This window comes from Ambystoma mexicanum, chromosome 6p (assembly GCF_040938575.1).
Source record: "Ambystoma mexicanum isolate Mex_15411 chromosome 6p, UKY_AmexF1_1, whole genome shotgun sequence".
Lineage (NCBI taxonomy): Eukaryota > Metazoa > Chordata > Amphibia > Caudata > Ambystomatidae > Ambystoma > Ambystoma mexicanum.
In genome coordinates this window covers 1,464,726,837-1,464,746,918 of record NC_090935.1, presented here as the reverse complement: position 1 = coordinate 1,464,746,918, position 20,082 = coordinate 1,464,726,837, and positions in this window count along the sequence as shown.

Here is a 20,082-nt window from a genome sequence, read left to right as displayed (position 1 = left end):
AGAAGGGCATTGCCACAATCCAGGTGAGAGAGGATCAAGGCTTGCATAGCAGTTCTGATATTGTTTGCTTGTTTGCTTGGATGAAGGGCTTGACTTTCTGCAGGAGTGAAAGTTGGTACCAAGACGTTTGTGTCTGTCTGTCTATGTAGACCCCAAGGGACTTGGTGTAGGTGGTTCGCTGCGGTGTTAAGCACTCCAGGTTCATAGGAGAAAGCCAGGTCTGGATGTCAGGGTGCTCAGTGTTGTTGGTCAGCAGTAGGAATTCAGTCTTTGGAGGGGTTGAGCTTCAAGTAAGCACTGGACATCCAGGACTGGATCAATGTGATGCAGTTATTGAGTCTCTGGATGTCTTTGTGGGAAGGTAACTTGCAGTAGAGTTGCATGTCATCTGCATATTAGTGGATGTTGATGGTATGTCGAGCCAAGAGGGTTCCAAGCGGAAGGTCAATTGGGGGAGGATGTATCCCTGTGGGAGCCCACAGGTGATGGATAGAGTTAGTGACCTGGGGAAATCCATCTGGATGAATATTTGGTGGTTAGCAGGTAAGATTTGAACCAGCTGCGGATGGTTTTGCTGACTCAGTGCAGTAATGTAGAATGCAGGTGAGGGTCTGGTGGTCTACTGTATCAACCCTGCTGGTAGGTTGAGGAGAACCAGGAGGCAAGAATGGTCATTAACACCCGGGCAGGGGCAGCCAGCCAATCAGATGGCTAGGAACATGTGCTTCAACCACAAGTTCAAGCCCACGTTCCTTGCCGCCTGACAGCCGACTCCCGCCGCCGCCATTTTCCCCCACCCTCTGTCCCCTTTTTTGTTTCCCTCTCCCACACTTACCTTATTTCGGCAGTGGCGAGTGTCACAGTCGCATCCACTCCTTCCCCTTTCCTCCAGCAGGCTGCCATGGAAAGGGAAGAGGGGCTCCGTACAGAGCCCTGCCTTCCCTTTCCATAGTGGCCATCTTGGTAATGGATTTTCATTCATTGAACGGGACGCACGAGGAGTCGGGTTTAGTACCCTGGGTTACCAAAGCGGTAACCTGGTGTGCTAACGGCATTAAGCCCCCGTTTCCAGGGCTGGAACGAGGTTTAACAACTTGGAGACCTTGTATTCCGCCCTTGTTTCGCTCAGGCCGATAAGTTGGGCTTCTGGGCCGTTAACCCCTGTTCTAGCCATTGGAATGGGGGCTTAACGCCACATTGTTGAGCACATTAAGGGCATTGTCGATCACTGTGATGGTAGCTATTTCCATGCTGCATCAGGAGCCAGACTGATAGGACTCAAGGACGCTTCACCTGGTTATGAATAGAAATTGTGATTCACTGAGCGATAGCGGGAAATGAATCAAACATTTAACAATAGGCTTAATATTTTTAAAATATCTGTTTGATTGAAAGCTTCAGTTAACATGGGGCTTTCTTTGTAATATTCTGTTTATTTTCCTCTATTTTACTAAATTGGCTTTAGCTTAATACATGGTTTATTTCATTTTGTAACTGATTTTATAGGCCTGATTTCATTGGGAGTTTATTTCCCCTTGGTATGCCACTGAATGTTTTACAAATCCAGCTGTTCTATGGAGAGCGTTGCTTCAGTCCACTTGTCTGTGGTACCCTGAGGTTCCAAAGCTTACATACCTACAGTGACCAACAAACTACTAACTTGCATATGCTGTAGATTTAATTGGTAAAAAAAGACAGAGCTACGTTTGAAATGAAAACGAGAAAATCTATCTTTTTTCTTTTGTTGTTTACCAGTTAAAGTCAACCTTTAACTAAAACAAAAGGAAAAACGCTACATAGCAGAGAAAAAGAAAAAAGTCTTGTACAATAATTTTAAAAAGTCACGTTAAAAGCCAAGCAAAGCATAATCAGAATAATAGTAAACAACATATGGTTAAAAGAGAACAATTGGTGATGAAGCATCAATTCATCATTACCTATCAAATATCATCAACATATTAAAATGAGAAGTGGGCATCATGTATCCTCAGGAAATGGAGGAGCCCTCATCTAGCCTTAATTCTTTTAAAAATGTCACAACAGCAATTACAATTGAAGTAGAGTTGCCAGATAAACAGTAGCCCAGGTGGCCTCTGTGATCCCAAAGTCCCCATCTCGGGAAAAGTTTCGTAGATGCTTTAATCTCAACTCGGAGACCGCTGAGCATGCGACAAATATATGTTTCAGGGTTTCACAGACAGTGACGTTCTCACAGAAGTGACAACCCGTCAGGCTCCCCCCACTGGCCCCTTCGAGCCATGATTTGCTTAGTGGGGATCAAATTCCAACAAAATTTTAGGAACGTAGTATGCACCCATTTGGCAGGTTATAAAACCAAAAAGGGAGCTAGGCAGCCACATTTTTTATCAAGTGGTCGAGTGAGGGTAATGAGTGCATTTTTTCCATAGTTGAAATCCAGTCCAACCGATACACAGTTCAGTTAGGGAACAGTTCAAATTTTTTAGAATGGTACAACTGTGTTCATGAATGCCATTCATCCACATGCTCTTCTTCCCCTCAAGTATGGGCTTTAGGCCCAGAAACAGGGAGCCCCCCACTGGACAGAGGATTGTTCTTACCAATGACAAGCATTTCCAATTGACACAGGCCTGTAAGGATGTTATACACAGGTCATACCTGATTGCGTCCATTGAGACCGCATTAGACACCCTCAACACCCGACGCCAAGCCAAGGCTTCTAGATGGGGCAGGAGATCCATGAGTGTTAGCAAGTAGATGTCCATTCCGTATAGAATTTTAGGGACAACCTTCCATTCGTAATATTTAAGGACTGATTTCAAGGTATATTTCCCATAATGACCATCAACTCTAACAAGTTGGTTTGTAAGTAACATGGTACAATCTTTAACCCAGTCTATCAGCCCTGTTCGACAGGGTGTTGCTTGAATATGGAACCCCAGGTAGACCAGCAAATTTACATTCCTTATAGGCTCCTTCCCAATATGCCATTTGGGATTGATGTTCCCTCTGCTCATGCAGCAGCAGCAGCAGCACATAATCTTTGTTTTAGATGTGTTAATCTTAAGGGAATGTTTCCCCATATAGACCTCAAATTCTGTCAATAAATGCTGCATTCCCACTGGTGTACAATCAAAAAGAAAGAAGTCATCGGCATAGGATAACCGATGTGGCCTAAACTGGCCTATCGCTGGACTGACCAATACCACAGGGCCTAAGTAGTCTCCCACATCCAACAGGTAGAGGTTGAAAAAACAGGGTGCCAAAACGCAACCCTGCCTAACCAGCCTATCAGTTGGATTGCTGTGAGAGAGCCTCCCAGCACCATTCAGCTGTACCTGGATCTCTGAGTTCTCATGAAGGTCTACCAAGAGTCTTAGGAGACACCAAGGATCCCCCACCTCATGAGCTTATTCCACAGAAGATGGCGATCCACGGAATCGAATGCCGCGGTTAGATATATGGATGCCATGTACACTGTCTTATATTTGCTATCCCATCCCAGGCAAGATGCTGGATTACACTGATAATAGAGCCATTCAGGAATGTGCCAAGAGCTCTGCGGAAGCCAGTCTCCCACTTTGTCAATCTTCCAGCAGCCACAGCCCACTCTTCCAGATGGGACAGCAAGATGGACGCAAACACCTTGAGTGATAGGTCGATAATTGAATGGGTTTGTTGTCACGCCCTTCTTAAATATAGGAACTATAAGGGCCTTAGACCAAGAAGATGGAAATTGATCTGAGCTCACCACCTTTTTAAACAGGGTTCTCAACACCTTAGCCCAGACAGTTGGTTCAGCTTTAAGCAGGTAATTTGATAGCTTACTAGGACCAGGGGCCCTCGATGGACTAAGCTTCTTTATTACCTCTAAAATAATGTTTGGGTCAAAGGCTGCAAGCTTCATCTTTTCCCCAGCGATAGGTGGGAAAAAAGGAGAAACTCTATTGGGCTGAGCACACAGTGCAGAGAAGTGGAGGAACCAGTCATTCTCAGAGACTGCATTTATCTGTTTTTCCACCTGACAGGAATCTAGTGAATTCATTAGTTGCCAAAATGCATGTGAGTTCTTAGCGCCAGCCTTGTCACCAATTCTTAAGCATGTGAGTTCTTATCCCGCAAAGTCTGCAGTAGCACCTCTGCATCTTCCTGACATCTCCTAAACCTGCTGCTATGCAGCCAGTTGCGATATGTTTGGCGTAGATGCCTACGCAACCCACTAGCTATGTCTGGGGCCAAATCATGTCTAAGTGTTAATGATCTTAATTCTTTTCTAAGTTGCTTTTTGTTAGCCACAACTACCTTGTCGTAGGCATGTGCATGGGTTCCAAAATTCTTGGGCAGCGTGCCCCTGCTCTGAGTCAATTGATACTGAATCAAATTTACCACAAACTCCTCAAAGTTGGCAGGGCACAGCTCCCATAACTCCCATTCGTGCGTTGAGCTATAAAGCACTTCAGTTAAGGATCCATTAACACTCTTTGCAAGTGATTCATTCCAATATAGGCGGATTCCAGAGGAATTTGTAACTAAATTGTCCAAACTCGCACTGGCCACGCGAGCATGTAGGTGACCCAGAGAAAACATAGCCGTCTGCCTGGAGTGGTTGTTCAATGAAGTTTGCGAAATAAGGAGCGTATCACACTTGTCAAAAAGCCAGTCAGTAACAAATGCATAAAAAGAGAGTGTGGAGAGGGTTCCAGTGTTGCCAGAGAGGTCTGTTTTCCCTCTCTACTACCAAGCCGGTAGTTGATTCTACAAAATATCCTCTCCGGAAGTGGAGTTTTGCAGAGAGTGTGGAGTGTGTTTTCAGTGTTCCTGGTGAGCCTGATGAACCCTGCTACGCCCTCCGCCTTAAGCTGCAAGCTGTTCCTTGAATTGAAGAACTAAAGGAACCAAGCAGAAGTGAGGCAAACAGGGTTAGCTGTGGGGCGCAGTGTCCATGGTATCAGTGGCGCAAGGACAACGAACGGAGGAGCAGGAAAGAGTCTGTATTGTTATGAGCGCATCTTGTATTGGCAATAATGTTGTGGTGATTGAAAAGTAGCGGTCAGAACAAACAATACCAACAGCAAAGGAAAGTTAAGGAACTGTAATAGACACAAACAAACATTTGCTACCATCAATCCAATTACACTCAATCACACCCAAAACACCAAACTCAGATACCAAATCACACCACACACAAGAAAGAGAAAGCCGAATAGGCACCTACACTCATCAGTAATCAGCCAATAGTGGACCAATCATGTAAGTGAGAAGTTATTTCATTTTGCACAATTAAGAAACACAGTGGTGCCACATAATTAAACAAAACAAGCTGCCAACAACAGTTACAAATGGCACGCTTATATAATCTAAGAAATGGACCATTGTGGGACGACCTAAAAGCCGAGAGAGGAGTGAATTGAGAAGCATTTTCAAACCCCTGGCGCGAGAACAAATGCAAGAGGATTCAGAAAATGAACATTCAATCGGAGAGGAACTGTTTCCCTCGTGTTCTGGGCTAAATAAATGTGGGAGAGAAGAACAACAGTCATCACCCAATCAATTAAGTTTCAAAGACGCACAAGTAAAGAGTAAAGAATACACACTGACAGCCACTATGATGAAAAAAACTATAATGGAATTTTTCCTCAAACGGAAATGTTGCAGTCTGTGAGATGTTGAACAGCTAGATGCAGAAGAATACGATCTGCAATCTAATCCTTCATTGCAAATGAAAATGAATCGCCCACCAACTCAAAAAGCAACATTATTGGGAGAAGGTGATTCAGACAATTTAGAAACGTCATATCAAGTAAATCCACTTTCAGCAGACAGTCTTAATACAGGAGAAACAGCAAAGTGCACAAAAAACAGGCAGGGATTCAAATAACAACAAAGCCTCAAGGAAACAAAATAAACACAAAGGAAGGACATGACTCAACCATTTCAGCTTTGAATTATGTTCTACGTTCACTTGAAAATGTGTTTAGATGTTGAAGGGGGAGGTCCAAACACATATAGGCATCCTAATGGAACTGATTAAGGAAGTGGATGAGTATCAAAGCTCTCTAGTAAGGCTGAGAACATCTATAAATTCATCAGTGAACGACGAATTAAAAATGATAAAGACAGAAATCATGCAACAATCAACCATAATGAGAGACTTGCAGGCGAAATGGACAGAAACAAATATACAAATGGAACTCATGAATGGACATGAAACATCCATAAATAACGAGTTACAACAGCAAAAAGAATGGACCATGGCAGTTCCAGGTTGTGCAGAGGGAAATAGAGAGAAAGAATGGAATGACACATCTCTATCTGAGTCCATAATGGAAGAGTGCATACATCTAGTGCAAATCTCTGAAGAGGCATACTTGCAGAACAAGAAGCCCATGTGCCTCACGGATGACTCGCACCAGATAAGCAGAATCCAGGAAGAAGCATCAAGGAAATAAAAGAAAAAGGAAAAACAGACAAAAGCCTGAAACTGTGGAAACAGAGAAAGTACTACAAGAATCAAAAACCACAAATCGTAAAAGGCAAAAAATACGAAAAGCAGATACAACTGAATTTATCAAAGCTCTAAAACTACCTTCAGCAAGGAACATTGAGAAGCCAACAACAAAAATGGCAAAGGATGCAAAAAACAAAATGTCAGAACCTGTGGGAGAAAAAGGCTCAGAAAAAAAGACCACAAAGCTAAAAATAAAGAAACAATATCACAAAAATCAATAGTGGTGGCAAACACGGTAGGAATTCAAACAGACACCATTCAAGTGCCATTAAAATCGGCACCCATTTTCCTAAGAGGAAACAAAAAATTGCACACAATGGAAGACAAAATAAAGAAGATAGCAGCTCAGAATTAGAAAATGTGGAACAAGCGACTAATTCTACTGGAATGGTGGCTGAGAAAAAAACAGATGAATCCTGTAATATACACCCAGCAAAGGGAGTGGGGGTGTCAAGCAAGATGTATGTGTAATCATGCAAAAGGTCAAGAGAATGTGGAGGCAGACAAGCAAGAAGGGAAATTGACCACTACCTCAGCTTTTGCAGTTTCCGAAGGTCTGGATGAGAAGAGTGGCTATAAAGCAGACATAATTCAAACCCCTAAATCGAAGCATGATTTTCTCCATCTTCAATGAAACCACAGATCTCTTCCTTTTCTCGACCACAGACATACAATACATTACATTCCCCCATGCCAACTGCACATACATTGTGGAAATAGGTCTAAAATCTAGACTAAGCTTTAGTGCCATTCTGGCAGCAAATAGGGAACCAACAAAACGGGTCTGCACTGCCTATACTGAATTTCCAAGTAAAACTGAGAGGCTGAGTGATGGTCAGACACTCCTGAGGGGTAGCTCAATGCAAAGGGCGGATACAAATAGCAACAGCGCAAAAAATGAAGAAGCAAATGAAAATGAAAGCCCACAAATTAATGACAAAACCAAAGCATGGGCACTACTGCCAGAAATAATCACTCACATTTTTTAAGAAACTGGGGATTCCTAATGAGTCACTCTAGCAAAACAGGAATTGAAGCTGTGCATCTGGAACATGAGAGGCTCCAGTCCATTTAGAAATAACGTAAACAGGGAGGACATTTTCAATCATTATGACATAATTGCATTCCAAGAGACATGGCTTCAAAGTGGATGGGTTTTCAATAACAGAACAGCTTGCCACAAGTCGAGGAGAGGGACAGCCTTCTGGGGGTCTCCTGATTGCTTGACGTAACTCAAAAATTACTCCAAAGGTATTGAATTTAGTCAAATTTGCACCGATAGAGCTGCTAATACCATACTTAGGTCTAGAGCTAAAATATATAGTGGCTCCAACAAAGCTGGGAAAATGTTAGCTTCCTACCTAAAAAAGAAAAAATGAAAAATCCTTTATTACCCATATTCTCTCTTCTGATGGTAACAGATTAACCAACCCAAAAGATATTAATGAGACTTTTCTTAATTTTTACTGTAACCTATATTCCTCTGACCCCTCTATTAATACTTCTGAAATCCATTCTTTCTTTGAAAAAAACAAATGAAATCCCTTCAACCCTGTTGACCTCTCTTCCCTTGGCACTCCTGTTTCCCTAATAGAAATCAAACAAGCCATACTAGGCCAAACCAAAACCAATAAGGCGCCAGGCCCTGAAGGATTTACTGCAGATTTTTACAAAACTTTCATCGACTCCATTGCACTAAAACTTCTACAATTATATTCGTACTTTGTTGAAATTGTTCAAAGCCGTGGTTCCTTTGGCGAGGCCCTCCTCATACTCTTTCCCAAACCAGACAAAGATCCCTCTTTAATTAAAAACTACAGACCCATCTCTCTTATCAACTCCGACTCAAAATTATTTGCCAAAATTCGAGCAGAGCGCCTTGAGCAATATCTTCCCAAGCTTATTCACCAATCTGGTTTTATCAAAGATCGTCACGCTTCATCTAATAGCAGATTTTGATGTGCTTTCTCACTCTCAAAATTCTGATGACCCTTTAGCTCTCCTCGCCCTCGACGCAGAGAAAGCCTTTGATCGAGTCTCTTGGTCCTTTATGTTTCACTCTTTAATTTGGCATGTCTTCACTCCTTGCTTTATCAATCTGGTCAAAGTCCTATACTCTTCCTCTACGACGTATTCATATTAACAACTCTCTTTCCTCCTCTTTCCTATTTTAAAGAAGGCACCCGCCAATGTTGTCCCCTCTCTCCCTTACTATTTAATCTTGCACTAGAACCCCTCCTTCAAAGCATCAGAATGAGCAGCAACATCAAAGGTATCTTCATTAATAATATAGAAATAAAACATCAGTTTATGCAGATGATATCCTACTTTATCTTTCTAATCCTGCCTCCTCCATCCAACATTTACTAACTACCATCAACAACTTTTCTACTGTCTTTTGGTACGAATCAAGTTTTGATAAATCCGATGTCATGCCTCCCACTAATGCTTGTAGTCCAGCCAAACCCCTCTCTTCGGCATATCATGGCAAACCTCACATATTAAATATCAAGGACTTCAAATCGCTAAAGATAACCACACCACTATTAATCTCAACACTAACCTTTTAATTGAAAAAGTCACAGAAATGATTTTGAGGTGGTCACCTCTTATCTTGGTGGGGACACCTTGATACTATTAAAATGATGATCAGCCCCACTATCCTATACAGTTTATCCATGATCTCGACTGTAATTCATACTTCATTTTACAAAAAACGTTACGCCCTTCTCCTTAAATTCCTTCTCCTTAATTTCCTATGGAATTATAAAGTACCACGCATTGCCGTCAATAAATTAAAACTTTCTAAACTCTTAGGTGGGGTTAAATTCTCTAACTTCCAATTGTACCATAAAGCTTTTGTCCTCAAACAATTAATTATCTTCAAACATTATGAATCCCACATTGAAAATGCTCCTTGCTGGGTTAATATTGAAGCTACTTTTATTTCCCACTTCTTCATGACCTCCTCTTGGACCAATATTACTTAATTTCCTTTGCTGCACCTCTTTAAAACTATTTGGAATAAACTCCTTACCAATTCATTCTCTAAAACCAATTCAGACGACATTTTTCTCTGGTTCAATAAACAAAATTTCACCAAATCGAATCTCATTACCATTTACAGGTGGTACTTGTCAGGCATTAAATTTGTCAAACAACCTTTTCACAATTTTCAAAGAAATCCCCTTTACACAGATTTGTCTACAATACAATATTCCTACATCGGATCTCAACTTTCACACATCCCTTGTCAAATCAATAACTAAATCCCTGTCTGCGTTGACCCAAAAATCCTCTTTACCCTTTCTTGCCTTTTTAACTAGCAATCCTTCTATTAGTGCCGCCAAGCTATATGTCCTGAACAATCCTCTCTCTCCGAACCCATTAAGTATTAGAATTATCAGACAATGGGAGATTGACTGGAACTTTCAACCTGACATGGATCTTTGGACCCAAATTTGGAAAATGTTTCATTCTACATCCTTCGCTGCCAATCTTACTCAAACCTACTTTTTCATTTTGCACTGCGCTTTTCATAATCCCCTACGTATTGCCAAGGTAGTAGATAACGCATCCAATAATTGTTGGTCATGTCATGAGCCAAATGTTGATTTTCCTCATTTACAGGCCGATTTATGGAATTAATGTGCGCTAAAATTTTCAGCGCAAGCGTGCGAATCGCAGTGCCAGTGCGAAAATCGCAGCGAAACCCGTGCACATCGATTCATGGAAGTCCGTGCGCGTGTAAATCCCAGGATGTGCACCAAAATTCTGCGTGGCGCACGCTGGCGCACACGTCTCCAAACAGCGTGCGCTACGCGCACAGCGAAATCGCACATAGCGCGGAGCACACAACAAAAGTAGGAGGAACAGAGGGCGTGACACGCGGAATGGGGAACAACGCGTGCAAATGTGGCCGTCATGGGGGAAGTACAGGAGGCAAATGCGCGGAACGCCCACACGCACGTTCAAAACACGTATTCATGGATTCGAACGGGCTAACGCGTGCGCCAAAAAAGACGCGCTAATCCGGAAACACGTACGCCAGCAGGAAGCAGGCGTACGTGGACCCGCGCAGCATAAAAGTGCACGCAAACAACAAACAAGCTCAGACGCCAGGATGAATATACCGTTCCTAGCAGCAGTGGTCGTGGGATACCGCAGGAGGAGGAGGATAGTCAGGCCCAGAATTTTCACACCCAGAACCAGCCTTTTTGGGATGCCTGATGACCAGGTGTATGGGAGGTACAGGTTTCCACCTCACATAATACTCGACCTGGTCAGTGAGTGGGAGGATGACCTCACAACACCCACCCAGTGCTCCCAAGCACTCAGCCCCCTGGAGAAGGTCCTCAATGTAATGCACTTCTTGGCCACTGGATTATTTCAGCGGGCAAGTGCTATAGTGGGGGTGGTGTCACAGGCCACGCAGTCACGCTGCCTACACCAGGTCTTGGCCATCATGACTGCACGCCCATCAGTCCGCAGGCACATATACCTGCCCAGAACACCTCCAGAAAGGCAGGCTGCCGTCCAGGGTTTCTACGGGGTGGCACAATTCCCCAAAGTCCTAGGTGCCATTGATTGCACCCATGTGGCTCTACGTCCCCCCAGGGCATCAGAGCACATCTATAGAAACCGCAAGCACTGGCATTCCATCAACGTCCAGGTAGTATGTGATGCCAAGGGAATCATCACCTCAGTATATGCCAACTATCCAGGGTCCACCCACGACAGTTTTATTTACAGAATGTCAACCCTAAACCGGGACCTAGAAGCTGGGCGGCATGGCGATACATGGCTGCTCGGTGAGTATAAATGCCACAGCACATGCATGCATGTCAGATACTGAGTAATGTCACAACCCCACTAATGATACCCATCACCACCTCCCCAGGGGACAGTGCCTACCCTCTGAGCACCCACATCATGACGCCAATTCGGAACCCCACCACGCCACCCGAGGTAAGAACAAAGCCCACATTGCAACCCGGGGCATAGTGGAGCGTACATTCGGAGTGCTCAAGTCACGCTTTCGCTCCCTTGACCGTTCTGGCGGGCAGCTGTTATACGCTCCCCCAGTAGTGTGCAGGATCATAGTGGCATGTGTCCTGCACAACGTTGCAACACGCCGGGGCCTGCGCGTGGACATGGTGGTGCCCCCACATCCCCAACCACTTGCACGGCCGCTGCGCATGGGAGGGGAAAGGGCACGGGGTGAGGCAGCCCGTACGAAGCTGGTGGCTAATTACTTCACCTAAAATCACACCCCTGTTTAGTGCACACAGCCCTGGCACATACCATCTGACAATCAATGATGATGACATAAGGGACAGTCAACTGTCACAACCATACCAGCCTGAGATTGGTCACCTGGAAGTGTTACATTGTGTGCATCCCTACCTACACAAACGCCACCAATGCTGTGTCATCAAAAGACACACTTCTATGCTGCTAAATTCATTACCCCCGTGCAAAATACAACATGACAACAGTGCTGTGTCACCCAACCCCTCCCCAGCACTGCCACCCAACACACCATGGCATGTCATGCTATGTGAGAGCAAACAAAGCAATCCCCAAAACATGACACAAGTGTCACAAAGTACAGTGTCCCTAATGGAAACTGGTCACACACAATATGCTCCCAGTAATGTAGAACTAACAACACACATGACCAAATACGTACCAACAATACAATGTAGCTACACAACCTCAAACATAGCATAAACATGACAGTACTAACTTAAAGTAGTGGTAGTCTTACAACCTGATTATGCCAGCACATCGACCACTTCCAACTGTACAGTGCTGCTGCCAAGCAAATGTGTAAGTGCACTGCTTACAACATGAACTCCATCTCCAAAGTAGACGGCCTTGTGAAGACATGAGGAATGAACCTGCAAATTAGGAGGAAGACATGGATGCACAAGCACATATCAATACACCATGCAGTGTACAATACAACAACAATATCCACTAGGAATGTATGCACAGTATTGACTACAGACTGCCCACACAGCTCATGGGAGTCCAACGTCACAGTGTAAGTCACTGTCACTTGGGCACACCCTTTGCAAGCCCATGGAAACGGGAAGCAGGAGGGGTGTGTGTCTCATGAACCCAAGCATCTAACCCAAACTTAGGACAAGCCTGCATGTGCCCAGCCGGAATACAGTGGATGCCCACGGGAGCCACACAAGGCAACACACTGTCGAAAAAAAATCAAAAATCAAAAAGGGCCATGTGGGGGCCGGGGGCGTGGGGGAGGCCACCCAGGAGGTCTGAGGACAGGGTGCGCACCAACAGCCACCTGTGTGGATGTTGGGAAAAAAAAACACCTCCATGGGCTCATGGCCTGCACGGCTATACCAATGTGGGAGAACTGCTGCTGTCGCTCTCATCACCCTCTGCTGCTTTCACACGAGGTGGTGGTGCTATGGGAGGCAGCCCACGCAAAGCCCTGGTATGGTCCACCATGGCAGCAAGCATGCGGGTGTGGAAGGTCTCGTTCTGGAGGATTATAGTGCGGAGATCCCCATGCACCACCTGACGTGATGCCCGGATCTCCTCCCGAGTTGCCTGCATCTCAGCTGAGAGCGAATGTGTGAGCCGCTCCAGCTGCTGTTCTGTCCTCAAGTTAGTGGAAGCCTCAAGATCAACAAGAGTCTCCCTGAGGTGATTGAGTTCTACCCTCAGGGCTTCCCTGTGGCCCTGGGACTCTATTGATATCGGTTGGCGTAGAGTCTCCAGTGCTGCCCGTCTGTCCCTGTTGGACGCCAACATGTCCTCCCTGTGTGATTGGCAAATGGAGTCTGTTGCCTGCTGTAGTTGCTCCATCTGCCTTTCAGGGGGGGACAATGGAAGTGGCCACCCTCTCCATTGCTTGAGCCATCATCTCAACTGATGCTGCCTGTTGGGTTGCCATACCGTACATGGATTGTTCCCATGCGGTAGTGCCTGGTGGCGTACGGCCACCGCGTTGGCGAGCACCACACCTGTTTGGGGCAAGGCGATCTGCGACTTGCTGTGCCGGCACTGCCTGAGGCTGCAGGACTGCACTCCCCCTCTGATCTGCTGGCCCAGGAACAGGATCAGATGTTGTGGAGTGTGACCCTGCATCCGTAACTGCCAAAGGCGGACTTACCAACACTGACATCCCCATAGAGGGTTCTACCCCTGGTGCAGGTGGGTTGGACAGAACAGAATCCCTGCCAGAAACACTTACCTGCGACGGCACATAGGTCTCATCATCCGAATCAGCACCTGAATAGAGGTCTGGGGATGTGCACCCAGAGACACCCCTGGACAGAATAGTCTGCAGCAAGATTGGGTTCTCACCCACCACCACACCACGTCCCCCACTGGTGCCCGGTCGTGCCTGAGATCCCTCCTGGGTCTGCACCATCTCCTCAACCTCAACAGCATCAAGTGCGTCATCCCCTGCAAAAACATGAAAGACAAAAAATGGAAACAGGCATTAGCACTATAGCACACAAATAGGCCTGACAAGCTACAGAACCAGTACATGATTTACACATGTCCCACATGACTATAACCCTCCCATGCATGCACTGTCACTGAGTTGGAAGGGGAGGCAAAAGGCAGACACTGATGACACCAAGATGGAATAGCAACACATTTGCTGCATGCTGGGTAGCACTGCCATCACATATTGGCCTGTGAGTGGCATGTCCAATACACATACATGACACATGCCATCACACAGATGGCATGTACCATAGCCATGGTACATTCCAAAAGTACATCCATATGTCAGTGAATGAATACTGTCAGATGGACATGATGAGATGAAAAATGCTACATAGTGTGACAAAATAGGCATGTGCCACACACTGCAACACATCCAGTGTACAAAAATACAGTGATTGCAGGCCGATGTACACATCAATGGTTGTGCACTTCAACATGACAGGAAACAACTATCATGTTGCACATTCAAACAGGCCCCAAACATTTATGTGATCAGGCCAATACTCAATCAGCCTGAATGGTCAAATCATTCACCTAACAAGGTAACACATGTGGGCCAATGTGGGGTTCATGATGAAAGCATGTCACAAATATGACAATAGGGCTGAGGAATGCCTAGCAAAAGTGGGAGAATTGAAACATTCAGCCTGAATGAACACTGAAAAATACCAAACAATATTGTTTGCAAGATGCCACTTCAAGGGCAACTGCCGTAATGTTGCGCTAAATTACTACTGTGGGCAGAAGGGATACTGTCACACCCAAATCCAAGGCCGCTGAATGTTTTGGATGAAGCACATGGGTGACCCATACCACTCGGGCACACACACCCTCACCTGGCACTCAATCAGAACCCGTCACCCAAACAACATACACATGCATTACACACACATGCATGGGCACTCACCGGACAATGCATCATAATCAGGTAGTTCTCCCACACCTTGGATCTGTTCCTCTGTGACGAAGGCCCCAGCAACAGACTCGTGTTCAGTGAGTTCGTTGTCCTCTTGTGGAGACCCACCGCCAGTCACCAGAGTAGCGGCATGATTTGAGGCCAGCTTGTTCTTTTCTCTGCGTTTCAGGTCATTCCACCGCTTGTAGCAATCATCAGCTGTGCGCCTCACAAATCCAAGGGCACTTACGCGGTCCGCGATGGTCTGCCAGTGTGCCCTACGTTGATCAGCTGTGGTCTTGCACCCTGCAGTCACCACCATTTCGTGGCTATGTGCTGACACATAGGCCACAAGTGCATCAAGTCACGGATCATTAAAGCTAGGCTTCCTTGAGGTACCGGAGTGTGTAGCCGTGTCTGGGGTCTCAGCCTGTCGTGCCAGAGCACCCTTCTTCCTCTTCTTTAAAGGTGGAGCAGAGCCAGAGTGGCTTACGCCGCTCTGGTCAGTAGGGGCAGAATCACCGGTGGACTGGGTAATAGGAGTGTGGGAATGCACAATGACCGTAGGTCTTGATGCAGGCATTGGTTGCAGGGTAATGTTGGCAGGGGGAACGTCAGTTTGATGGACCTGGACTGACACTGTCCTGGCTGGGAGAGTCAGAGCTGGGGTGGATGGAGCTGCAGCTGCCCCTGCAGCCTCCCCACCCTGCATACTTGGGGCAGCAGATGACATAGCTGCCCAAGATCCACGTGGCTTGGTGATAACAACTTGCACCGCCACACGTGGCCTAGACTTGCTCACCTGGAAGTCAGCCAGGGAGTCATCCTGTGCCAGGTCAGGTGCCACAATGGGCTTGTCCAACAGGGGCTGAGCTGGGATGGTGTCAGCCACGTTTCCCTCAACCATGGGGGGGCATGGGTGTCCCTGATTGTTCCTCCACACATGGGGGTATAGGGGCACCCTGCAAATCCCGGCCACGTCCCCTACCACGCCCACCGCGCCCACCTTTTGAAGGTCTGCCACCTTTGCCTCCCTTACAGCTTGGTCGCCTCCCAACCATGGCACTGTTGTGCGTATGGGAGTTGCAGTAAATTATTGTCCTGGGCAATTGGGGGTCAAAGGGGTAGGATACTAGATGGAATTCGTACCCTAGTGCTCTAACAAGGCTGTCTTTGATCCCTGGGGGAAGTTGACAGGTCACGCAACGCACAGGCAGCCCAAAATCAAAAATTAATGTGCACGCAAGCTCTCGTAGATACCACGTGCGTGAAAAAATGAACCCACACTACGCTGTGGCACCCAGAAACACAAAACTAAGTGTACGCGTAATACACGCAGCCTACAATGACCTCTGAAGCGGAACGCGACACACGGGGCAAGCACAATTGCTAAGTACGTGCGGAACTCACCGTCTGCCTGGAAAAAGAACGTGAAAAATACCCGCGTGTGCCCTTTTGCAACACCCCCACCAAAAGAAGAATTGTACGCTGTCTGAGGAGACAGGGCAAAAGGAGAAGTGAACTCTGTTTGAGGAAACAGGCCCAACAAAAATTCAGAAAAGAGCTGTGAGAGGTAACAGGGAGTACGAACTAGAAACGCTGTGAAGTAATCGCATGTGAACCGACAAGAAGTACAGATTTCACCCACTCGCTCTCCATGAAAGCACGTACAAGGAAATGGCATCCTAAACATAGCTTTTAAACCGGCCCACACGTACACGTCAGATACGCGTGTACGTGGGCGCTTTCCTACAATTACACGCGATGACACTCGGACGTGCAGTTTTTCCACATGTGCTCTGTCATCACGTGCTATGAGGGAAACGCCAGCGCGCGTAATGTAACTTACGCGCTAAGGGCCTTTGGTCCAATGAAATTGCATGCGTGTGCTGACGCGCTTACACGCTAAGGCCCTTTCCTCGAATTACACGCTGACGTGCAATTTTTTCACGTGCCAAATCACTCCGTATCAAGCTGGCCATGCGAAAACACACAGAAGACCACGCTCCTGCCCAGAAGGCCGAATTACTGCCCCCCAGAGCCCCGAGCACGCTCCCACCTGCCATCTGCTGCTGCCTGACTGCCGGCTGCCCACGTGCCATGCCATTTGCTGCCTGCATGTCAGCCATGGGTGTAGTTGTGACCACCCCTGATGGAACCGAAGACTCCCAACTGGGATTCCATCGCTCCACAGCCCAGCCCCAGGACCCAGTTGCCCACCCACTCCTGCCTCTGGGGTTGCCATGTCCAGCACAACACTATCTGGCAGCACTGGCAACCCCCAGCCAGAGAGGCAGAGGGCCACCAGCTTCACTGCCACCGAAGTTGGTGTCCTGGTGGAGCAAGTCCTGGGGCAGTATGATGCCCTCTTTGGAAGTTCGTGCGCCGACAATGAAGGACGGACCAGGATCTGGATGGACATTGTGACTGCCATCAACACGGAGGGGGTGGCAGTCCGCGACTTACATCATGTCAAGAAGTGCTGGGAGGACTTCAGGTCCAGGACCCTCAACAAGGCCCGGCGCCTCGCTAAGGCAGCGGATGCCAAGGGGTGCCGGGGCCAGCTGTCGAACCATCAAATGAGGGTCCTGGAACGCATATGCCCAGCGCTCTACGTCCAGTTCCTTGAGAGGCAGACCCGTCTGGAGTCGAACGGTAAATGTACATGCATGTTGATAGTACGCTGTGCGTGTCGTGGTGTGCCAGTAGTGTGCAGGTTGCACATGTGTTTATGTAGGGCCATGTAGGGATGTGTATGAACATGGGCATGAGGCTGCCACATGTGAGTCCTCTCAGTTGTGAGACACATTGATGGTGTATGTGTTGGTAAGCATGCTGGGCAAATGCAGGTGTGGGAGCACACATGTTTGAATTTCTGTGTATGTATATTGGCATGGTTGTGGCATGGATGGTGGTTCATAATTCATGTATCTGCACAGTGCACATGTGAATGTATGTGTAACTGACAAGTGTGCAACTGTAATGCAACATGGATGCATGTGACACTGATATGCAGAAGGATGAATGGCAGATGTGACATGTATGGCGATCTCATCACTGCAACAGTTGGAGGAGAAGTAGACATGCATGTAAGTGTGGTGGCGTGTGTGCATGTCTAGTGCACTCCTTGTGTTTCATGTGATGTCAGGCTCACCTTTGGCTGTTCATGCTGTTGTATGTGTATGGATGGTGCTGCCTGGTGCAATATTGCTGTCGAAATGTTCATGTGTGTGAGTTAAAATGACATGTGTCTCATGGAGTGTGATGCCGTGTCTGAAGTTAAACATTGCCATTCATGTGCAACTGTCATGTGTGTATCAGTCCATTGTACAGTGCCCTGATGCCTGTGTTTTATCTCTCCCTGTCTGCAGGGTGAACTGAAGAAGAGGGCGGAGAGGGTGCTGTGGAGCACAGCGGCAGGGATCGTCCCGCCAGCCGGAGACCCAAGGCCCGGCTCCCCTCCCAGATTGTCATCTTGTCGGGGAGTGAGGAGTCTGGTGCCGCGTCCCAGGCGGCAGCTGCCAAGGGTAGGTCCAAGAGGCGGAGGTTGTAGGTGGACTCCTCGGCAGCAGAAGGGGCAGCTGAGATCCCACAGGGTCCGACGGAGGAAGATGGCATGGAGTCATCCAGGTTGTTGGGGGGTTTGGTGGAGGAGGAGGCCGTGGAAGGGACACACACGGGGTCTGGAGGGGGGGATTCCACTGGTGCTAGTGGTGCAGTGCAGGACCAGGGACAGGAGGCAGCACAGGCTGCCGCGGAGGTGCCTTTGTGCAATCCTGTCCCTGATCCTGTCACTGCATCATCTGGCACCAGCAGGGATGCCTACGTCCAGACCCATTTTCAGGGAGGGGATGAGCACACAACAACTGGCCTTCCTCTCCCTGCGGACGTGGCTATCCGGGACCGTGTTGAGCCTGTCCTGGCCGGGATAGCGTTGCGTCAACGGGGCATGCGAGGTGACGTGCAGTTTTTTCGTGAAGAGACTGCACGTCATGTCGGGTGCCTCTTTGACCGCCTTGACCTGCTGGAACTGGTCACCAGTGCTGGATTCCTCCGTGTGCTGGACCTCCTTGCGACCCCCTCCTCACCTGAATCCCCTACGCGCCTGTCGTCCTCCATGCCGTCTTCTCACCCATGTATCACCTGGGTACCCTGTTGAGCTGCCTCTGACCCTGCGGCCAGGCTGGTGGAGGACACATCCCTGCCACAGTCGGGAGATGGACGTCCAGCAGGGGTGGCCACCTCAACAGCTGCACCCCAGCCGGAGGAGGATGTGCAGGCAGCAGGAGCCAGGGCACAGGCAGAGGCACAGCAGCAGCAGCAACAAGGTGGGAGCCATCATGGCTCGGGGCCTTTGACATCGGAGGGGCAGGCATCGGCCAGAGGGCAGGAGGACCCAGGACTGTAAGTGTCTTCCGTGTGGCGTGGCAGCGGTTACGCCATGCTATAGATGCGGAGCGGCAGCAGGCAGAAGAGGCACGGCTCACGATGGTCAGGTCGGGGAACTCCATGCGGAGGGCCCTGAGGCGGGCCAAGTGCCTCCAGGCAATTCGCAGGGAGTTGGAGGAGAACATGTCGTCATCCCTGCGAACCCTCGGGCATTGGAAGAGGACCGCCTCCAGGACATTGAGCAGGAGTTCGATCATGCCCTGGCTCGGGACATCCAAAAGTGAGCCGTCGGACTAGCCCGCTGCCCTTGTAAATAGTTTTTAGAGTTAGGGTTCCTTTTTGTTTTTCTTTTATTTGTGGTCAATGGACAATGCCACACAAATTTGTATATAGTTATATTTTTAGGTAGTTTGTTAGGTAGGTTTCATTTGTTTGGTTGGGATCATGGACCCTTTACATCCTTGGACAATGGATTGTATATAGTTTCATCATGTATTAATTTTTTTTAATTTTTTTTTTTTACATTATGGACATGGAGCAATGGATTTATTTTTTCCGGACAATGGATTGTAAATAGTTGGACTATGGATTGATTTCTCTTTTTTTTATTATGAACATGAAGCAATGGAGATTTTTTTTTTACATTGCGTTGTTGGAGGGTGACTTTGGACTGTTTTTTCCTTCTAATTTTTTTGGATTGGTTATCATTTTCATTCAATCATCTTTTTCACATACTTTTCATTTCATGTTTCATATTTTGGTATGCTTTCATTTCATTTTTGATTTTATGTACATAATACATTTTCATTTTTTA